The sequence below is a fragment of the Trachymyrmex cornetzi genome, unplaced genomic scaffold, assembly GCF_001594075.2.
Source record: "Trachymyrmex cornetzi isolate Tcor2-1 unplaced genomic scaffold, Tcor1.1 scaffold156, whole genome shotgun sequence".
NCBI classification, from domain to species: domain Eukaryota; kingdom Metazoa; phylum Arthropoda; class Insecta; order Hymenoptera; family Formicidae; genus Trachymyrmex; species Trachymyrmex cornetzi.
The window spans coordinates 2,248,294-2,256,065 of record NW_017296157.1 but is presented as its reverse complement, the minus strand read 5'-3'; the positions used below and the strand labels follow the sequence as shown (position 1 = coordinate 2,256,065).

Here is a 7,772-nt window from a genome sequence, read left to right as displayed (position 1 = left end):
GGGAGCCATAATCACGGCAGGTGGGTAGAGCCGAACAGGTATTTGGAGCGCGACAGACAGGCGGGCGAGCTCTCCGATGCTGCGGCGCGTAAAAATGCGAGCGAGCGAGCGAACGGACGCGCGACGACGCCGCGGTTTCGTACCCGTGACGGCAAATTTCTAAACAAATGAAATTACCGGCGATTAGGTCAGAAGGTCACCCACTTAGCGAAAACCAAGGTCAGCGGTAGCCGGAAAAATTCCGCGGGGTGCTGACTGCTCGCAAAGAGCGAGTGATTCGGTTGTGCAAGAAATTGATGTTATACTTTGCATTGAAAAGGACGGTTTTGTTAATCTAAATTTATAATATCAAATTATACTCAATTTGAGTTATTTTTAATCATTTCTATTAGTCGCTACTGAATATATTCTACTCAATGTGATCGTTAATTTGACTAAAATAAAGTTAAATAATTTAACTCAAGAAAATATATTAAATTTTATTGAAATTTAGTTTATATACAATATTATTTACTAAATGCATATGTTAATGTGATGATGTTTATTTTGAAACTAACCATAGAAATAGATTAATATTTTAACATACATGGAAATTAAAAATAACAAAATGGTATTTATTTCAAGGGATTGGATTATCATATTTGAGATTTTTATGTAATTATTTTGCTGGACCGACAAAATTATTTTTAGATCTGTATCTACATTTTTAGATACTACAATAAAATTATTCCGTGAAGATTTCGATAACTCTTCTGAGAGTCGAATGATTCCCTTCGAGTCTTTATCATCTTGATGGTTCTTATTCTAAGAATTTTCAAGATATTTGAAACTTTGTATGGGTATTATACTGACAATAAGCAAAATTTCTGAAAACCGATTCCAAATTCCGTTTAAACGGGACGACTTCTTGTAACATTAATCAGTGATGATTAAATGATGCATCATCGGTCATCTCGAAGGGCAACGATGACGAGAGCGTCTCTCTTGGAGCTCTAGATTGCAATTTAGCGGAATGCGGGTATAATTTGACAGAAATGTTAAGAAAGATGAATTTAATAATCTATAACATTTTTTTATCATTATGTGAGAAATATAAATGCATAAAGATATTAAATGTCCGTACACATGAATATACAATATAATTTAGGCAAGAAATAGATCTTGGAAAATTATATTGAAACAGCTATATATTTTTCGTCTCATTAAACGATTCCAGTACCTATTTATTTGGGACGTATAGCATTCATCATGTATGAACACATATCTCATCTTTAACAAGATATGACTTATCTAACTTTTCTCGAACATAAGGAGTTTGGTGATACGTCGATTTGTCCTGCTCTGTGATACTTTACTCGCTCGGCTGGATAAGTATCCCTTCCTTTCCGTTAATTCCGAGACGAGACTTATCTTAATGGACTAATTGCCAGCGAGACGCACCGCGATAGAGATCGGGTGCAGCGACACGACGAGAGTCTGAATGATGGAGATCATGAGGACCCGGCTGAGGGGAGGGGAAGTCACTTTGAAACAGAGAGAGACAGAGAGAGAGAGAGAGAAAGAGAGGTCACTCGCGGAATAAGACCGAAAGGAACGGTGGCGGAATGGAATGGCATGGGATGCGGTCAGTTTGCATTGAACTGCCGAATCGGGCGCGTCTCTTTCTCGCGAGAATCAATTATTACGCGAACCTTTCGCCGATCTTCAACCCACGTCTCCTCGGAAGCCAGTCGCCGGAAAATTGGATGCCATCTATGTGCAGGTGCGCCCTTTTCTCGATTCCTCTCACGTCGGTTTCCGCAATTTCGCATGCCGGAGACGCGTGCGACGATCCGAGTATTTCTAAACGGGAACGGGATTTTTTCGAAGCGGCTATTCGGATTATCTTGATTTCCGTAGCAGACGTAAATAAGACCCGCTTGGAATACGGCGAATATCGAGTAGCAAAGCTTCCGCGATCCCGCTGATCAGTTTAATGAGCGGCGTAAATAATCGAGCGCTAAATCCCTTAATGATCATGAGGCTCTTTGAAAAATCTGTGGAATGGCATTGAGAAGTTTAATGATGGAGCACCGTAAACAGGAAGTACATAAACATATGAATGCAATATAAGGATTATTCAGGTAAAGGATAGATGCATCGAATTGGGAATTAATATCCCAGGTAGCAAGCTGACGTTATTTATCGGCATTTTGACGCGAAAATGACGTTAAAGATGTCATTTTGACATGAAAGATGACAAGTAACGACGTTAGCCTGCTACCTGGGGTCATGTTTATTTTTTAACCACGTCAATAATAGATGTACATTTGTGCAAAGAACACTATAAGTTTAAGCACTATAAATTAAAAAGGCATTAAATTTTTCAAAAAAAGGTGTTGTGGATGTCGTGATTACTCTCGGACAGCTTCGTCATTCGCCTTATGATTTTCTTCAGAATGCATATAACGGTACTAGTGTAACATCGCGTGGTAACGAGGAAGCAAACGTCGCTGCTTCATGTGTGTTGAAACAAAGCATGTTTAAATTCAATCTCGCGTGCAACCTCGGCAAATCCGTTAATCGGGCGTTAACTGAAGAGATACAGCACTCACGCTTACATTATGTAGTATAAAGATTTTTATTACACTATCATATTAAATATATTAAATAGAAGACAAGATTAAATTTATCAAACTCTGTTTAGAAATATAAAAATATTTATGTTTTATTATGTAGATGTATATAATCTATGTTATCAATTTACACTGAGAGAAAAATTTGATACCTGATTATAATTGCATGATAAAATAATTTTGAAAAGCTTCATTTTATAGATATTACTGTTATAATGTTAGTGTTTAATAATATATTTATATAATTATATTTTTATAATTCTATATAACAAAAAAGTATATTATAGTTAGCACCGAATACGACTATAAATTATAGTTGTTATATATATTGTTTTTGATTATAGAATTAAAATAAATAAATTAATATAATTAACGTAATAATTTATATTAATATAATTATTACTAAAATTATAGCAGTAATAACTATAAAACAATGAAGATATTAATTATTTTAAGACAAATAACATTAATTATTTTATTATGTAATTATAGTTATAATTACCAAATACCTTTCTATTAGTGTAGAATATCAGAATACATGAGAAAGTTTTAAATGCCACTGGCGCTTTATGTTAAAATGAATTTTATTAATTTCTTTTATACTTCGAACGTTCTGAATATGACACGTCATTTTAATCGATCATAACATCGTCTCGATTCTTACAAAAATGTCATCGGCATCTCTGTTATCGGACTGGCTGTCTCGCCATACATAGTCACGCAATGTGAAGCAAGATCGTGGTCGCGGGTTGAACTCGCGTCATTGCGTGTCATCTAATGTAGATGCACATGTCGACGCACTCGCGCCAATCCATCGCGACGATTCTGTCCCGGTTCGACAGCCCTCGCGAACTGGACCGACTGGGCGGTGCATCTCTCCGTGGAAAGCGAAATCCAGCGCTTACATTAATAAATGTGCGCACCTGTCTGTGCGAGCGGTCGAGCGAATGCGATCACTGTCGAAGACAGGCGATAAAGGTTGGCGATCCGTTCGAATGAGAGAAGCAAGAAGCGCGGCTAAGCGTCCGTTCGCGCGTGTAGGCTGCGCGATTCTAAAGCTGCCTCCACGCTGCCCGTGAAATTATTCTGGTAAATGTAATAATAAATATCATTCAAAATATAAGAGGTACAAAGACAATCTATGTAGGATCTAATCAAGGAGATCCAATTTTCATACACATACACAGGGTTGCCACAAAACTAGAAATCAAAGAAATCAGGGAAATTGACAACGGTTAAGGAAATTAAGGAAAAGGCAGGGAAATTTGTAAAATTTGTTGAAAAATTAAATCACGGAAAAGTCAGGGAATTTTGCAAAATTTTTTAGAAAATTAAAATTCTTGACTTTAATATATGTATTTATATCATAACAGAATTAAATAAAGCAACGTCATTAAAATTTTTTTATGTATTTATATTTCTTCTTTATCTTAATAATATGAATATGACTAAAATATACATGTATCCCGCTAGACATTTACGTTTACTTTTCATTTCGCACTTATATCTTTACATTTCGAGAAAAGATATAAATCAAGTATACACTCGGGCGCAAATCGGGAAAGTGATTGAAAAGAACCGTTTTTCTCATATGCATATTCGTGCAATGTGAAGCCAGCGTAATACATGCCTCGCTGTTACATTGCCGCTGCATTTGCTGCCGCTGTTGTCGGCAAAGTGTAGGCAAAAGACCAACCGCCGCCACACCCTGCGGCTAGAAGCGAGAAACATTGAACGGCGATGAAGACGACGACGACGACGATGTCGACGATGACGACGATGACGATGACGACGACGACGACGACGACGACGACGATGACGATGACGACGACGACGACGATGACGACGACGACGACTCGCCGTGTCGCCGATAACGCGAGCAATAACGATCAACGCCGATGCATCTGCGGCGGTCTCGCTCGATGGAACGCGGGATTGCCTTTTTAGCGCGCCTTCAGAGAGAAATTGGTATGTGATTGCTTAATACACACGTACGCATGTACGCGTGCATAATGCATAGTAATAGTATCCAAGGCAATTGCCTTGGACCGTTGAACCCATTAAAATGCTAGGGTACGTATATTCGGATCTTACTTCGGGTGAACGTTTTCGATCCTCTTAGATGTTGGGATTCTTGAATTCTGTACGTGAAGAATTTAAGGATCTTGGAATTTTGGAATATTTTTCTACTCCTTATCCTCAAATCTTCGAGCTCTAATTTTTGGATTCTTGAATTCTTTATGTGAGAAATTCAAGGGTCATCTTGGAATTCTTAGATTTTTTATTGCTCCCTATCTTCGAATCTTTAAGTTCTTTACATGAAGAATTCGAGACTCTCGGAATTCTTGGACTTTTTTCTTCTCCCTATTTTTAAATATTCAAACTCTAATTTTTGGATCCTTGAATTCTTTACGTAAAGAATTCAAGGATCTTGGAATTGTTGAATTTGTTGTTGCTTCTTAGCTTTAAATTTTCAAGCTTTGATTTAGTATTGGCACCTAATTTCTGATCAACTTTTTCTAAGCTTCATAATTACTTTAAACAAATAAACAAATTTCTTATGAAATAACGTGTTTATCTGGCGAGGTTATTCTAGCTTTTTCTTAGTGCGCGAAGTCAACAATATCGCAATTAGAATAATTTTAACATAACGTTTTGATGAACCACGGACAATCGTAAAGCTTGCGTCGCGTGTACTACGTCAGTAAACACGAAAATACTCGGCTCATTCCGTTATCATGCGGTGTATCACGCAAATTCGATAGGTATAATATATCTCTCGTCCACTTTCGCGCTTCGCGACTACGCGCGACATCGTTCCCGATGTCGTCTCGCCATCGACTTTTATAGCGTTCACAGGAATGGATCATCGGGAGCCAATGATCCGTTCCGTAGGAATTCCAATTCCCATGCACGAAAGAAACATGCGACGTAGTCGCCACTAAATAGACAGGCGTAAATGCGTGATTGTGTATACGGGGTGTACGTACAAATTTTCTAAGGAAAATCTAAGACATCGATGTATTTTACATTTTAAAGATTGTGGGAAAGATTTGGAAAAATGTTCATCTAATTAGAAAACTAAGAAAATAAAATTATATTTTAACTAATATAAACGTATGACAATAATAAATCTGTTTAGCAATAATTATTGCAGAAAAATTTAAGAATATATTTTAAGAATTTTTTTCGTATTTAATGATAAATATTTTAATAATGTTTGAATTAAAGTTACTTTTATTAATTCGAAATATTATACAATGATTAAAGATATTAGGTTAATTATGTCAAGAGGGAATTCGCATTGAAATACATTAGATATTCTCAATGTATATACTCTCAGAAAATCACGAAATAGATCCAAGGATCGCGTATTTATTACAGAAATCGATCTTTGGATCGAAATCCGAGAGAAATACCGACAAAGATAGGTTGACTGATTAAGATTCATAATCCAGGGATGCAAGAAATCCCCGGAGATGTTGCCATTCGCGTCATTCGCGATCCGAGGATCACAGAATACAGTCACGGGGACGTTGTGCAACCTAGAATCCATGATCCGAGAATGTAACGGTTCGAGAATGATGCGAGAACGATTCGAAAAGTCGTGCCGAGAATGTAGCGATTCAGGGAGCCAGAAATTCCGAGTCGTCCAAATAACAGTTTGCCTCGCAATGATTTGATCTGTGTCCTGCGGCCTCCATGTAATTCGCAAATCATTTTAATTCACGTATAAACGTACTTCAGTGCCACAATGTGTTCAACAAACAAAAGGTTCACAGGATTATTGAGAAAAATGCAGTTTTAATTAAATCAACAAAACATATAAAAATGACATTTTGATGAGACTAAACAGCACTTCTAAGAATAACCACGTAGTAAATAAAATGACATGTATGTTGATATGTTTTGTTGGTTTAATTAAAATATTCTTCTCAGTTATCAAACATTAATTAACTCTTAAAATCACACCTCAATGGCGCAACCGTAACTGCCACACTGCGAATTTGACTTTTATGTTTTTATTTGTTATGAAATGTAAAGAAATATTACTGTGTAAAAGTGAATCAGTGCCATTTTTACTGACTTCAGTGCTACACTTATAACTGATGTAATCATCAGCGAATATTTACTGTTTTTTAGTAATAATACACTGATTTACTTTCAGAGGTTATGATTTTCTGCTGATTCAATCTGTAGAAACCATAACTTCTAAAAATGAATCAGTGTATTATTACTGAAAAACAGTAAATGTTCACTGATATTACAGTTATAAGTGTAGCACTGAAGTTAGTAATAATACACTGATTCACTTTTAGAGAGTAAGTTGTTATATTTGTTTTCTATAAGAAATGTTGTGGGGAATATCCAGTGATAAAATGTAAATTGCATGAAAAATTTATTTTGGTAATGAAAATTAAGATTTTTGAAAGACAGATTTTTGAAAAATGACATTAGCTGGTGATTTAGCCGATGTGAAGTCGCCAGTGTGGTATTTAAGAGTTAAGAGTTAATAACCTTCGATAGCCAACACATCGAAATCGACGTCAGTTAATTTTTCTTTCTCACTTATTCGAATTACGGCGCGGTAAATTCGGGACACACTATATACGCTTGGAGTATTTCGCGTCGAGAGAGAGAAAGAGAGAGGAAGAGAGAGCGGGTACGGGTGCAGGGTAGTACTTAGGTACGTATGTACAGAGCGTAGTTACGTACCGGGCGTGCATCTTTATTATTGGCTGAGAGAACCTGGTACGTGCGTCTGAGGTTCGATGAACCTTCGCAAGGTACGCACGTATACGGATATATAGCCTTCCGATCGAAGTCGCCTGGTGTTATGGTGTCCGCGATGGTTCAAAATCCTGCTGCACGATCTGCCGTATTTTCGCGAAATGGCGCGAATAACGTCGGCAATCCGCATGCGGCGGGAGGATTGGAGATCAGGGATTGGGATCAGAAAGGGTCCCAGGTGTTAGAGATAAAACCGACATGCTGGTGAGCTTCGAAAGATTTCATCATTTTTTCTCACACGATTAAATCGTAAACATACCCTAATAAAATTATAAAGGATAGATAAATAGTTATTTTGTGTGTGTGTGCGTGCGTGCGTGCGTGCGACAGAAAGAGAGAGAGAGAGAGAGAGAGAGAGAGAGAGAG

The 7,772-nt window shown here is 37.1% G+C and overlaps 1 protein-coding gene across 5 annotated transcripts in view; it reads left to right on the top strand.

Annotated features, from left to right (window-relative positions):
• Window positions 1-7,772, top strand: part of LOC108758363 (cytospin-A) — a 63,940-nt gene that overhangs the window by 13,609 nt on the left and 42,559 nt on the right. Inside the window, exon 1 of one of the 5 annotated variants that reach the window (XM_018503261.1) lies at window positions 1-20. The exons of 3 other annotated variants lie outside the window; for them this stretch is intronic. The gene's annotated coding sequence lies outside the window, so the exon portion shown is untranslated. Of the gene's footprint in view, window positions 21-1,658; window positions 1,763-7,772 lie in introns of those variants that run through there. One more of the 5 variants, XM_018503263.1, reaches the window with a different exon arrangement.